The sequence below is a fragment of the Dasypus novemcinctus genome, chromosome 18 (genome assembly GCF_030445035.2).
Source record: "Dasypus novemcinctus isolate mDasNov1 chromosome 18, mDasNov1.1.hap2, whole genome shotgun sequence".
Taxonomy (NCBI): Eukaryota; Metazoa; Chordata; class Mammalia; order Cingulata; family Dasypodidae; genus Dasypus; species Dasypus novemcinctus.
In genome coordinates this window covers 85310779-85326791 of record NC_080690.1, presented here as the reverse complement: position 1 = coordinate 85326791, position 16013 = coordinate 85310779, and the positions used below count along the sequence as shown (strand labels likewise).

At 40.1% G+C, this 16013-nt stretch overlaps 1 non-coding gene across 1 annotated transcript; it reads right to left on the bottom strand.

The window, feature by feature from the left end:
• Nucleotides 1-15646: 15646 nt before the first annotated feature.
• Nucleotides 15647-15777, bottom strand: LOC111763778 (small nucleolar RNA SNORA31). Its single transcript, XR_002796571.1, has one exon. It is a non-coding gene; the product is annotated as a small nucleolar RNA SNORA31 (small nucleolar RNA).
• Between the last annotated feature and the right edge of the window lie 236 nt (nt 15778-16013).

The following is a 16013-nucleotide window of genomic DNA, read 5'->3' as shown; positions in this document are numbered from 1 at the left end:
AATATTCATATGTAAGAATAACTTACCAAACAATGATATTCATTCATATATATATAAATATATATTATAGACATATATGTATTTATCCAGAGTAAATATTTAAAAGAATATGCAGAACTAAGCAAAGGGTCCTCATCTGATGAAATTCAATAACTATTTGTGGAATGGATGAATGAATGCCTATTTATGCCTATTCATAACTTTTGCCTATTTTCTATTCTTAATTATTTGCAGGAGCTTTTTATATATTCCCAGCACTGTTTTTTTATTTTATTTTACCCAAGTGATATGTAATAATCATATAAAATCCAGAAGATTAAAGTGAAGCAGAATTTTAAAATGGGAAAATAGTTATAATCTCACTCTCCAAAGATGAGTTTGAGTTGTAATTGTTTGATTCTGTTGTATTACTGATTTTAAAAGTATACATGGTTTGAAGCAGATTTGGTTCAACTGATGGAGCATCCACCTACCATATGGGAAGTTCAGGGTTCAAACCCAGGGCCTTCTGACCTGTGTGGTGAACTGGCCCACATGCAGTGCTGATGCGTGCTAGGAGTGCCGCGCCATGCAGGGGTGTCCCCTGTGTAGGGGGAGCCCCATGCACAAGGAGTGTGCCCCTCCAGGAGAGCCGCCCTATGCAAAAAAAGCACAGTCTGCCCAGGAGTGACCACACACGTGGCGAGCTGACACAGCAATATGATGCAACGAAAAAAGAGACACAGGTTCCCTGTGCCACTGACAGGAATGCAAGTGGACAAAGAAGAACACACAGCAAATGAACACAGAAAGCAGACAATGGGGTGGGGGAAGAGGAGAGAAATAAATAAAATTTAAAAAATAAAAATTATGCATGGAAAACAAAATAAAGATGAGGATTTTTTGCAGTAAACGAGCCACTCATTAGGAATCAACTTTTCATTAGAACATTCTTTAAAAAAAGCCTTTTGAAAATCATCAGCCACCATGTAAAGTAAATGCTCTAAAATCTGTATCTTGCCCTAGGTCAGATCCATTTCTATTAAAATCCTTTTTATTTTATTGAAAATTGATAGCTATGATGGAGGATTATTAAAATGTACTTCAAACAGTATTTTTTTACTTTCTTGCTCATATGCATATTCACTAATTTTGAAATTTCAATCATTTCTTTTCCTTCACTGTTTTCCGCACAGTGAGAAGATTGTTTAGCTAAATCTAAATTTGATGACAATCCTTCTAATAATATTAATGTAAGATATTTGATCATTTTAAGAAGCTGAATTACTGTTTCTCCAGTTAAACTTGTAATTGCTCCTTTTAATTTTGGTCTACTTTTGCACTCATTTTTCTTCTTTTCCTGAACATTGGATTATTTGGCTTTTTAGATGCCATATTTGTCTAAAAAAAGTTAGTATACATTTAAGTATGTATTTTAAATGAAAACAGTGTTTAATTGGAGTAAATATAAATACAATAAATACATAATCTATATGAATTAAATTAAACCATACAAATTATATTTAGCATCAATTAGTTGTATATAAAAATTTGTATCAAAAAAGAAAAATCAATAAAAACAAACAGGAGAAAATTATTCCATGAGTTTCCAGACAAATACAAAAAAAATTGTAAAAAATATTTTATATATAGAAGTGAATAACAGTGATGTGTTTATCAGTCTTTTTTTCTTGCCTTTTTTTTAAAGATTTATTTTTTATTTCTCTCCCTTTCGCCCCCTCCCCCAGTGGGGACACCCTTGTATGGCATGGCACTCCTTGTGCGCATCAGCACTGCCCATGGGCCAGCTCCACACGGGTCAAGGAGGCCCGGGGTTTGAACCGTGGACCTCCCGTGTGGTAGCCGGATGCCCTAACCACTGGACCAAGTCTGCTTCCCTATTCATAGACTTTTACAACAATTTTTATTTTTAAAAATATTACATTGATACATTGTTTATCTTGATCACTGAGTTTTTAGGATCCCCTTAAATTTTCCTCCCCAATTGAGAGTCTGTCACCTTGTCCTAATTCTGGCACTGATTAAAAAGGACACAATTCAATAAAAAAAAGTCCCTTCTTCAAAAGATGAGCATGGAAAAAGCAATTTTTGAAAGAATACATCTGTAAATAATAGACACGTTAAAAAGAGATGTTTAAATCAATAGGGCTCAAAAATGCTCCGTCATAGTTTATGTGTAAAGGTTGGTGTACATTATCAAATCTCTATGTATTGAAGAAAAGGAGTTGCAACTGCAACTTCCTAGATTAAGAGGGCCCACGTGTTTAAGTAGTGATGCAATTACTAAAGGTGGAACTTTGTCATCCAAATGATCCAATCACTGGGTGGGGCCATCTGGGTCTGATATATAAAGCCCAGTCCCCGTGTGGATTCCATCCTAGTTGCATTTTTGAAGATCAGGAATCCCTTCCAACATGGCCCAGGACAACTCATCAAACAGTAAGTTCTTCTCACATGTGCCTTGGTTTCTTTGGTTTGGGGAGGACCTTGTTAAACTGATAACTTAGTGGTGTCAGAATTTTTAAGAGCTCCGTTTTTAACCTTTTAGATAGCTCTACTAGAGTCAGGAAAGACCAGTATTTCTGATGTGATATTATGGAAATATGTCATTTTAGAAGTTGTCATTTGAGAAGTGGAAATTCAGGGAGGTGCAGGCATTCGAGAACTAAGTAAGACAAATTTTTGCTTCGGGAAGGAAGAGGGAAGGAAAGAGCAATAAACGAGATGGAGAGAAGAGGGAGACAGAGAGATACGGGATAAGAAAGAAACCGTGGGAGGCATCGAAAAGTTCGGAGATGAAAATGTCTTAGGAATCAAAGCAGTTTCCAAATTTCTCTCACCAGACTGAACTTTTCTCCTGAACTTCAGATGTGTCTAGCTAACTGCCTACTTGTTTCTAGCAGACATGTTAAAATCAGAATCCCAAACCAAACTCCTGGCAGTCTTACCTCCCGACTGTTCTTCCCAGCTTTCCCCAGTTCAGGAATGCTCAGGACATAGTACTTCTCTTTTACCAGTTGATCATGCTAAAAATCTAGAAAACATCTTTGACTCCAGTTTTCCCCTCATAACCTCTACCTAGTCAGGCTGAAAATTCTGTTGACTTTAACTTCCAAATATTTTAAGAATCTGATCATACTTAAGTGCCACCCCTGCCACCCTGGAATACTGCAATATTCTAACTGATCTGTCTGCTTACACGTGGCTCTGCTTCAGTCTATCTCAACACGGCAGCCCATGTAATCTCTTTAATCTGTAAATCATTTGATTGATCTGTTCAAAAGCCTTCATTGACTTCCCACATTATTCAGAGTATAAGGCACAGGGCCCTTCAAGACCCTCTAAAATCTGTCCCCATGAGGTCCATAATTCACCTGTGCTCCTTTAGGTTTTCCTCACTCTTCTCCAGACTTGGTGGCCTCCTTGTGTTACCTTGAACAGGCCAGAAGGCTCCCAGCCTAGGACTTTCGCATGTGCTGTCCTCTCTGCCTGTTATGTCTCCCCCCCAAATCTCAACATTGCCCTCTCTAATCTGCCCCAAATCTTTGCTCAAAGTCATTTTCTCAGCAATGCCTTCCCAACTACTCCACTTAAAATTGTGACCTCACACTTGCAACTACTCTCCCCTTCTTTTTTCGCCATGACAATATTTGCTATCATTACTTGATTTTTTTTTTTACTGGATACATATAATTTTAAAGAAATCATCCGATATGTTACACAATATAGTTATTTCATAGTAATACAATCATACAGTATTTGTCCTTTTGTGTCTGGCTTGCTGTTACTTGATTCTTATCTCCTGGCTCTTTGAGGTCAAGAATATTTGTCTGTTTTGTTTTCTGCCTAGAATAGGGTCTGGCTTTTAATAGTTACTTGATAGACATTTTTTGAATAATTGAAAAATTGGATGAATATTACACTGTTCCATCCCACCAGGAATTACCTAGCCCTTCCTGTGGGTCGATATATGCTGTAAAGAGAAGGGCAAGGTGGTATTAATTAGAAATTAAAAATTCAGTCAAAGACAAAATCGTACCCAGGTTTGTTTGTTTTTTTACTCTTTCTAAAAAGAATAGTAATTATAAAAAGCAGAATTAAGAAAAAGCAAAATGAATTTAGGAGTGACTTTGTAAGATTAAATAAAACAGATGATCAAATTCCCATAAGGACAGGTCTAATCAAATCTTTTTATGAAGTTAGGGTTCTGAAGGAGGTGGGATTATTTTAGAAATACATTGAAAAACATGGAATTTTCTGTAGGGCAACTGTTTTCATAGTGTGGTATATGGATCTTTGGGGTTCCCAAGAACCTTTCAACCTAAGATTTACTAGGTTGAGACTATTTTCCTATTACTACTAAGACATTATTTTCTTAATTTTTCACTGTGTTGACATTTGCACTGATGGTGCAAAATCAATGATGGGTAAATCTGGTGTTATGTCAGCACAAATCAAGCCAGTGGCAGCAAGCTGTATCCTTCATACTTTCAGTGCAAAAAGTTTCATTTAAGATATTTGGACACCAGTGTTAACAGCAGCATTATTCACGATAGCCAAAAGATAGAAGCAACCCAAGTGTTCTCTAACAGATGAGTGGATAAACAAAGAGTGGTATATGTGCACTATAGAATATTATTCAGTCATTAAAAAGTACTGAAATTCTGATACATACTACAGCATGGAAGAAATTGAAGATATCAAGTTGAGTGAAAGAAGCCAGACACAAAAGGATAAATATTGTATATGTAGAATAAATAAATTTCATAGAGACAGAGACAGATAGTAGCTATAGACTTCTAGGATGGAGGCAGATGCAGAGATTCTATCTGAGGTAATGAAAAAGTTGAGGGTAATGGATATTGGTGATGGTGGCACAATATTGTGAATGTAAGTAATAGCACTAAATTTTCAGTACACTAAAAAGTGGTTAAAATGGGAAGTTTTGAGTTGTAGTTTAAAAATGGAATGTACTTGGTGAAGCAGTAAATATTAAATCTTGGCCCCCAAGTACATGTCTTTTTTTTTTTTAGGAAGTAGAGGGAATTGAACCCAGGACCTCGTACCTGGGAAGCAGGTGCTCACCCACTTGAGCTAATCCACTCCCTACATGTCTTTTTAATATCTCATGTAACAAAACAGGAAACAGGCATGAAACACATCCGCACACCGAATATAATGGTTGTGTGAAAGAAAAGCACTTGTGCGATTGTTTGATTTGCTAGCACAACTAGTCAACTTTTTCATCACCTTCCCTTCCTCACTGCCCAGCCTCAACCTGTAGACCCAAGCAGATCTGAATGTGCTTAACCCCTCCCCAAAGAAGATGGTCTGGTATAGGAGTGCTAGTTCAAAGTCCTTCTATATCTACGTAGGGGCTCATTAGGCTTTCTTGCCCAAATGGAATTTTCCTTCTAAGAATAGATGCACAAAGTACCTGTGAGATGGGGATAATACGGATGAAGGTTTAAGATGGATGAGATCCTGTGGGGATTTTAAACATAAACCGCTTTGCCATCAGCATAATTACATCACTATTTGGAACGTCTCCAAATGATTATCTTGTTTTGAATGCAACTTTGATTGGTTTGGAATGGGGGCAGTTGTTTGCAGATCCATTGTTTTTGCCAGAGGGCCAGTCAACAAGTCGAACTTTCAACAAATGCCTTTGGGGTGGCTATTACGTGCCATGTGTAGTTGCAGAAGGCCCTGAGCTAAGAAGGGCAGGGCTCTTGGCTTTATGTTCTACTGTTGCCCTCTGAAATTCTTAATTTTTGAACAAGAAACCGTGCATATTTCATTTTGCACTGGGCCCCACAAATTATGTAGCCAATCCCAATTTGATTCACCAGCAATTCCACAGTGAACAAGACAGATAAGATTGTCTTGTGTAGCATATATTAAAGAAGGGTGGGGAGAGGGGGTGCACAGGAGCAAGTAGACATGTAGAAGACGAGATAAAAAACAATGAAAAAAAGTGAGTGTGAAGTCGAAGAGTTTGGCTTGGGGCATGAGTGACCTTACACTGGAGGGTTCAGGACAGACTGAAAAGGCTGCAGACTGAAAAGGCTGCGCTAAAGCTAGGACGTGAGATAAGGAAAGCAGCGAGCAGATCCATTGTGGGTAGAGAATTGCAGGCAAAGAGAGTGGGGCAAGTGCAAGGCTCTGGGGCTGAAGTCTGAATCTGAAGTTTGTAAAAACTGGCCCATTATGTGTTTCTTCCTTCTCTCCTTATCTCTTCACAGAGATCATAGCTGTCTGTGGAAGGCGCCGTCGCACTAAATTCACAGCGGATCAGTTGAAAATCCTCATTGACGCTTTCAACCAAAAACCATACCCGGGTTATGCTACCAAACAAAAACTTGCTTTAGAAATTAACACCGAGGAGTCCAGAATCCAGGTAATTTGTAGTGCTATATCTTCACGACTAGAAGTAGAAAGGGAGGGGTGAAACTCTTAATTGAGCGCCTCTCACGTGCCAGCTGCTAAGGGCTTCCAGAGTACCTCAGTGGACTCTCAGCAAACCTCACAAGGATGGTGCTCCTAGTCTCACTTCACAAATGTGGATCCGAAGGCCAAGAGGAAGTGGACAGGTGGCTTCAGAGAAGAGGAAACGCGTCAGCCAGTTCTTAAATACACAGTAACTGCAGCAACTTTTTATGAATTACTTAAAAACGTAATAATTGTAGCAAATCATGCTGGGACCCGAATGGGACGGTAATAAACACCAGGCTAAGAAAGCTGAGCCTTGAACTAAGACTGGTAGAATGAGACAGACGTCAGTGATAACCCTGGGTGTAGACCTTGTAAGGAATAGCACACTCTTACCTTGGAGAAAGGCAGTGATGGCGCTGAGAGGGCACTATCATGTTGAATTCAATCCTTTTCTTTTCCTCAGATTTGGTTTCAGAATCGAAGAGCTAGACACTTACTCCAGAGAAGAGGAAAACCCGAGGAAGACTTTGACTCAAGCCGAGACCACGGGCAAGATCACCCTGCAGAGGTTCAAGGTAAAGAGCCTGCTCCAGGCTGGTTTCCCAGCAGAGCTTGTTGGGTACCGCAAACGACTACAGCAACTTCTCCATGAACTGCAACACAGTTCCGATTCTAACTCCCTGGAGTTGGGTCAGACTCCACAAATTCTACAAGATTGCTCTTCGGGCATAAGCTGTCAGTTTAGGGACACAGGCCACTCACTTGTGACCGCTGGCTACATATTCAGGGGTTTGCCACCACCCCCTCGGGTGTGATAACTTTCTGGGGTGACTCACAGAACTCTCTGAAGGAGCTATATTTCTGAATAGTTTTGTATACCCAAAGGATACAAATAGGAAGCCAAAAGAAGTGACACAGAGGGCAAGGTCTGGGAGAGTCCCAAATGCAAAGCATTGGTGTCATCTGCACATGGTATCGGGAGTGCATCATCCTCCCACCACCTAAATGTGCGTTGTTAATCCTGGAAGCTCCCTCAAGCTTCAGGTGCCCACAGAGTTCGTGTGGGATTTCACTAGGGAGGCATGGCTGATGGACTCGATGCCCACAGGGCTCTCTCCAGCCCTCCTCCCCTCCCCTGCGGTTGAGGTTGGGGAGGTCGGGGAGGTCAGGCCGGGATGCTGTGGCCCAAGGCCCCACCCTGAGATGTCTCATGAGCATAAACTGTTCAGGAATGAACAGCAACAGAAAAGGCAGTCCTAGCATGGGAAATTCCAAGGTTGTAGAGGTTACTTCCCAGGAGCCAGGGACAAAGAAAGAACAGCCAAGTTCTTCATTATTTTTATTTTATTTTATTTTCTATTTTTAAGAAGATAGTTATACAAAATATCACATAAGAAACATAGGGGATACCCATTTGCCCCACTCCCCACACCTCCCACATTTTCCTGCATTAACAACATCCTTCACTAGTGAGGTACATTCACTGCAATTGATGAATGCATTTGGAGCATTGCCTCTAATTGTGGATTAAAGTTTACATTGTAGTTCACACTCTGATATATAATGTCCTGTACCTGTCATTGCAATGTCATTCAGGACCATTCCCAAGTCCTGAAAATGCCCCCGTATTGCACCTGTATTTCCCTCTCCCTGACCTCAAACCTCCAGTGGCCACTGCCTCCACATCCATGATGTAATTCTCCAAATTCTTTATTATACTATAGGCACCCAGGTACCTTCCTGTGGTGCAGCCAGCGGCCACTCTGCACTCCCAGGGCTTTCTGTCCAGGGGCTTCTTAAACCTAGGCTGGCCCTGGAGGTACTTCCCTAACTTACCTATGGACCTGCTGAGGCTTTTCCCTATTTACCTTCTTCCAGCTCTAGCAGGTAGCCCAGAAATATCTTCCTGCCTCTTCTCTGGCACCTTCTGTTGAGAATGGGTCGGGGACAAGCTCTCTCAGCCAAATAACAGGTTCCAAAGTAGATTGAGATGGTGGGGCATGTTTGGGTTCCATGTTTGAATAGTAAACTGACCCCCAAAACATTCTTTCATCCCCAAATTTTCTTACAGCTACTCTAGGTAGAGAAACCAGACGGTGTCGTACCCTCTACACCTCTTCCCAACTATGTGCTCTCATCGAGGCATTTGAGAAGAACCCTTACCCTGGGATTGGTTCCAGAGAACAACTTGCTAAAGAAATTGGGATTTCAGAGTCAAGGGTCCAGGTAAGTGATAAGGACTTTTCCCATTCCATTTCCTAGGGATGGAGATATAGGGGACAGGAAGCCATACTAGCCGCAGGCTGTCCTCAACACACCAGGCACGCTCCTACCTTAGGGTCTTGCAGGAGCTGTTGTCTGTGTCTGGTTGGTTCTACTCCCAGGTACCCACAGGGCGCACTCTCTCACCCACATCTGGTCTTTTCTGTTTCCATCAGTGCTGTATGTCTGGTGCCCTGAACAGTGCCTGCCACATGATATTCAGTAAGAATTTGCTGAATGACTGAATGAATGATTACTTTAATATGAACCGGGCATTTGGCTAAACTCTGTACATAGATTATATCCTTGGGCCCTCCTAATTACCCCATGAAGTTGGAGATTTAACTTCAGAGATTTAACATTTAGCTCAGAAGTATAGTAACCTGTCCAAGGATTCATTCTTGACAGATTCTAAAGTGGAATGTAATTGTCAGAATGTGATATGTGTATTGTATGAGTGCACCTACTTGTGTTTAAACCTGTGTCAACCTCCTATAGCCAGGAAACTAATACATATCTGTGGGTCTGAGCCTTTTTCTCTTCCTCTTTCATTTGATTTTTAAATTTTAATTAATTAATTAATTAATTTCTCTCCCCTCCCCCCGCCCCAGTTGTCTGCTCTCTGTGTTTTTAATTTTATTTTTTTAAAGATTTATTTATTTATTCCTCTCCCCTTCCCCACCCCCCAAGTTGTCTGTTCTCTGTGTCTAATTTGCTGCGAGTTCTTTGTCCGCTTCTGTTGTCAGCGGCACGGGAATCTGTGCTTTTTTTGTTGCATCATCTTGTTGTGTCATCTCTCGATGTGTGCTGCACCATTCCTGGGCAGGCTGCACTTTCTTTCGTGCCGGGTGGCTCTCCTTTTACGGGGCTCACTCCTTGTGCATGGGGCTCCCTTATGTGGGGACACCCCTGCGTGGCACAGCACTGCACATGGGCCAGCTCCACACAGGTCAAGGAGGCCCGGGGTTTGAACCGTGCACCTCCCATGGGGTAGATGGACACCCTAACCACTGGGCCAATATATATATTCTGAACTTTGCACCCAATCCCTCATTTGATATTAATACTGAGCACCTATTGTGTGCTAGAAACTATACAAAGTAGTGGTGTACACATAGAAAGCAACTTAGAACATAACAAGGGAGAGGGGAAAATAACTTCAATGAAATGTGATTAAATGTCACATGCAAATGATCTCCTAGACAAACATGAGTGAGTAAATGTCCTTGGTTTAAAGGGGAAGCAGATGTGTCTGGTCAGAAATAGCTTCACAGAGGAAAACGTGAGCTAGGGTTGCAAGATAAATAGAAATTCCCACGGGAAGACTGGAAGTGATGGGACAAACAAAGGTAACACTTATGGCAGTCGGGAATCCTAAGAAGAGCTGTGGCTTCCAGAAAGTTGTAACACTGTGGATAGGCTGGAGAACTAGGGTGAGATAGGGATGCAGTCTGCAGGGGCTGATCGTGGGCAGGTAATTAAAGACATTGTGTTCTATTGTATAGCTGTCAACTTCTATGAGCCCAGAGGGTCTGAGGGTGGTATCCACATCTGATTAACTAATGCTGAGCACCTAGCACTGGTCTTGGTATGGATTAAGCACTTAAAAAATGCCAGAGGAAGGAAGCTGAGAGAGGAGTTTATATTTTATCCTTTGGGCGGTGGAGACCCACTGAGTATGTTAAGACAGAGGAGAGTGCGCGCTATAGTTGCAAATGAAAGTGGCTGCTCTTCCTCCAGAGCGAAAAATGGATTCCATTCTGGAGAAAGAAAATAAACCAGACAACCATAAGTCATCAGGAGATTATGAGATTCATAAATGAGTTCTACTTAAGAAACAAAATGGACTTGGATTGATAGGTCTTACAAGGATGGGGCGTAGAGGGCAGTGATATGGCAAAGGAGAAAGAAAAGTGACAAGGAAGGTGTGCTGGTTTTGGTACGGGTGATTGGTTGATTTTGATATCTATCAGGGGGATCAGATTCTAGGAGAATATAAGGGGCTCTAGCAGGCATCTGCTTGACTGGGAGGTGTCTGCCTGTGATGCAGAAGAGGTATCATAAGACCCCAAAGCTCTGGAGAGAGGATTGGGTAGAAAAGAAGGTGCCATATTGAAGCTGGGAGACTTTTTAGAGAAGAAAAACTTAAAGTGCAGAGAAGACTTGGCCGACCATGACTTTTTTGATTAAATGGTTTCATGTGATTCTGAAAGAAGAATGTGGGTGGAGAGAGATGATAGCAAAGGTTAGCAGAGGAATACAAAGCTGGTCACGTCCTGGTGTAGCCATTTCAATATCCTTTTAGCTACTTTTATGCCCAGAATTCATAGCTCAATTTATTTCCTCTACTAAACCAAAATATTGGTAGGTACACAAATAACTACATAAATAATTGTTTCCTATTGTGGCTATTCCAAGTGGAAAAGCGATTTCTGGTTTGGACCTAAAATCTGTATTCAGGCCCACACTTGTACAGCTCTTCCGAAACAATCACTGGTGATCTGCAGAGTCATTTATGATTTATAAAAAGTATATTCTCATATCTTCTTAACAACAGCCTGCAGAGACATCTGGGGCCAGGATGATTTGAGTCTTAGGAGAGCAGGAGGCATGTTCAGTGAGATTTCATGACTTCCAGAATCTGCGGTTTTTCAACTTGCAGTCTCTAGAAGCCAAAAGTAGTAGCCATGGATGACAAGATCTGTGTGTGTGTTATATAAATATATGTGTGTATATATAAAACTATATTATGACAAATATTTCTATATAAATTTTGTATGTATATATATGTAGGTAAAATTCATGTGTGCAGGCAAGGGGTAGCAATTATATCTCTTGAGATGAAGAATGTCTTCCTAGAAGAGATTACTCTATCCTCTGTCATTGAAGACAAGTAGACACTTTTGAGAGGAAGAGAAGAAGATGGAAAGAGAATCCTAGGCAGAGAGAAGAGCTGGAACATAGGCATGGCATTTTAGGGAAAGATCAGCACTTGTAATGAGGGGAAGTTGGGGAATGCTGGGATATGAAACCTCAATTAGGTTGTGAAGGGATTGGGTGCAAAGTTCAGAATATATATATTTTTAAGATTTATTTTATTTCTCTCCACCCCACCCTGTTGTTTGTGCTTGTGATCGAGACACATCTGCTCCTTGCTTGTTGTGTCTCTCATTGTATTTCCTTGTTATGTTTCCCTGTTGCATCAGATTGTTGCATCAGCTTGCCACACCAGCCCATCACGTCAGCTCACTGTCTTGCTCGTCTTCTTTAGGAAGCACCAGGAACTGAACCTGAGAACTCCCATGTGGTAGGAGGGCACCCATTTGCTTGAACTACATCCACTTCCCAAAGTTCAGAATATTAAGCTTTGTCTTCAGAGCTAGTAGAATTTTATATGCATCATGGTGTGCCAATAATGATCTCGGAAGTACACTTAAAATGAACTTCCTCCACTTACTTTAAGAAAGAAAGTAGTGGTGAGGCTTGGATAACATTAGTTATTTTAATTAAATCTTGTTTACCTACCTAGACTTGGTTTCAAAACCGAAGATCTAGATTCCGTGGTCAGAAAAAAAGAGAACCTGTTAAGGACTTAGAACAAAGACAAGACCAAGGACAAAGTCTCTGAGATGAGAGAATTCAAGGTAACTAGACTTGTCCTTGACTTGGCTCATAAACAGAGCCCTTGGGTGGCCAGTGTTTCCACGTGGTGGAGGCACTGCTCCCCAGGGGGGTGGCGGTGGAGGATATTGCCACGTATAAGTGACTAATCAGGGTCCATGGAGTTGGGACTGGTCATAGTTGGAGCAGACTCTTCCTTAAGTCTTTGGACCTTCCAAGGAATCCACTGCTCACTCTTACAGCCAGAGTCCAACAATCTTGTTGGATTCTCAGTGGGTGGCAGTAGATTCTGTATTGGTTTGGAAAGGTGGGGAAGTGTTGACTTTCATGTCTGTGAATATAAAATGACTTCTTAGATTTCTCTCTCCCTACTTTTCTCCTTAGGTCTAGAAGCTATTCAAAATATCACCAACCTCACTAGCAACTGTTTGATTTCCCTGGAACCAGAGTGAGGGGCACGGAAACAAGTTCAGTGTACCTGATATCATCAGCTTGGGCCCCAAATATTTCTCAGTCTTCCTTAGAATGCCCCTTCCTCTGAGCACCCTGAAAATGGTAAACAAGACTGCAGGAGGCAGAGACAGCTCTCGGTGCTACCGACCCAGCCTGGCTCTAGAGTTCAGCAGAACTTGAGGACAGTGAAAAAATGAGTACATATCATTTTGCAGTCATCAGAGTAATAATTGATTCAGGCAAAAACATCAGTGTATGTAAAAACCTTGAAATGAATGGTTTATGAAGAAAAAGTTATATATCATCTCAAAGAATCTTTCAGTAGGTGACTTATAAATTACAGAAGGAAAACTGGTGAGTTTTCAATGGAGAAACTTGGCACACTCCACCTTAACCAAGTGCTCAAAATTCACTACATCAACAATTACACAGACTGACATGAGGTACCCTCTGACGTGAAGCATTTAAGAAGGACATAATATTCTTTCTGTGGTATTACTGACAAGTGCATATTCTTAAATAAATAACAGAAACCTCAAAAGTGCATAAATTTAACTTAATCATAAGGAACACCAGACAAGCAAAATTGAGTGACATTCTACAAAGTAAGAGACTTGTATGCTTCAACAGTGGATAGATTAATTGCAGTAAGGATGGAGAGAAAGTATGCTAACTCAGGAAATATTTAGAGAGTAAGTCTCCTGAAGACATATCTTCTATATATAGATTGTGCTACTGTTTATGTGAGGGAAAGGACACAAACTCAGAGATCTGTTTTTACCTAAAATTTCTCTCTAAAGATGCTCAAAAACTGGTAACATTAGTTATTTCTTGGGAAGAGAAGTGGAAAACTGGGGTGGGAGATACAACTGTTTTTCACCTTAATCTTTTTTCTTTACTTTTTAAATTGTAGTACCATATATACAACTTGAAATTTCTCATTTTAACCACTTTTAAGTGTACAATTCAGCGGCATTAATTACCTTGAATTAGGGACTTGTAAATGTAAGCTTTTACCCCAAATAAATACCCTTTATAAATCCAACAGATTTCTGGTACTTTGCCTCAACGCCCCTTTGGCTGACTAATATAGAGCAGTTATCAATGTCAAAAAAATTTAAGGTTAATATAAAGCTTAGAGTCTGTATTCCAGTAATATTTTAATTTTTTTTTGGTACCAGGGCCAGAGATTGAATCTGGGAACTTGTATGTGGGAGGTTGTAGTTCAACCACCGAGCCACACTGGCTTCCCTTGTAATGTATTTTTTGAGCCTTTTCTCCTCCATTATTAGATCCCATCTAGGATCATGTATTGCATTTAATTGTCATTGTCTCTTTAATTGCTCTTTATTTTCTCATTGTAGAAACATACAAAATAAACCTTCTCCTCTCAAGCATTCCCAAGCATACCATTCACTAGGATTAATACAGTTCACAATTTTGTGGTACTCTGAGCACCTTTCATTACTACACCTTTCACTTGACCTTAAACAGAAAGCATAGACCCTTAGGCATTAGCAACCCATTGCCCCTGCCTGTACCCCTGACAACCTGCATTCTACTTTCTGTCTCTGTGACTTTGCTCATCCTCTGATAGTTTCTTAGTAGTTACCTCGGGGCTTAAATTAACATCCTAAAGCTACAAAAATCTCATTTGTTTTGATATCAACTTGTCTTTGATAGCATACAAAAACTATGTTCCATACCCCATCTCCTCACCTTTTTGTTGTGCTTGTCTAATGGTTACACATCATACATTATGAGCCCCAAACCATTGGTTTGTTGTTGCATTTTATGTACTTACCTTTTAGATCCTGTAGGAGGTGGAAAGTAGAATTACAAGCCAAAAATATAATAGTAATGATATTTATATTTACTCAGGTCATTATCTTTACCAGAGATCTTTGTTTCTTCACGTGGCCTTAATCTTAATCTATTGTCTAGCGTCCTTCCCTTTTGACCAGCAGAACTCTTTAGCATTTCTGTGAATGTCAGTTTAGTGGTGACAAACACCCTCAGCTTCTGTTTATCTAGGATTGTCTTAGTCTTTCCCTCATTTTTGAAAGGCACTTTCAATTCTCAGCTGGAATTTTTTTCCTTTCAGCACTTTAAATATGTCATCCCATTGCCTTCTTGCCTCCATGGTTTCTGATGAGAAACTGGCACTTAATCTTATTGAGGCTCTGGTATACACTGGAAGTTGCTGCCCTTTTGCAGCTCCCAGAATTCTCTATCTTTGTCATTTAACACTTTGATTATAATATGTCATGCTGTTGGGTTTATCCTGTTTGGAGTTCATTGAGCTTCTTGTATGTGTATGTTTATATCTTCCATTAAATTAGGGAGTTTTTCAGCCACTATTTCTTCGAATATTCTCTGTACCCCTTTCTGTTTCTTCCTGACACTCCATAATGCATATATTGGGATACTCGATGGTGTCCCATGGGATCCTTAGGATTTGTTCATTATTCTTTATTTTTTATTTTTTTTTAACAACTACATACTGTTTTATATAGGTGGAGAATGAATCTTACTGTCGGTAAATCATTTTCTGTGATCTTCACAAAGATCCTGGGAGGCTGAGGGTTGAATTTTCAGGAGATTTAGAGCCTTTCAAGTTCTGATTACTAAATACTGAGTTTTTTGGTTATCTTTTTTTGGAGGAAGAACCACTGGCTTGCTTTTAATCCCATTTCCTTTTTTAATCTTTCAGAGTTGCTACAGCTTTACGAGAAGGAATGTAGGGAACATCGTTGTCCAACACTTCTCACATAAATCCAAACCTCAGACTCCTTGTGGAGTAAGAAGGCTACTTGCTGTTCTTAAGTTCATTTCTGAGCAGCAAAGATCATTTCCCCTCTCCCATTTTAGGATTTCCTGTATTCCCCCATTCAATCTTGACTGCCACAATCAGACAGACTGAAAGCGCGAGAACTTCTTTTTCTTGCATCTATTGTGGAAACCTTGGCAGCAGACATAACTTCTCCAAGGATGTCAGAGATGCATTATTCTTTTTTCTGAATGATTTCAACTGTCTTAGCTTTAAGTTCATTGATTATTTCTTCTGCCAGCTCCAATCTGCTTTTTTTTTCAGATGCTGTAAAATAATTTATTATGAATATTTTTAAGCATACAAAAAAGTAGGGAAAACAGCACAATAAATCCTTATACACGCATCACAAAGATCATTATTAATAATTCATAACATTTTGCCATATTTAATTCATTTAATTTTTTCTTTG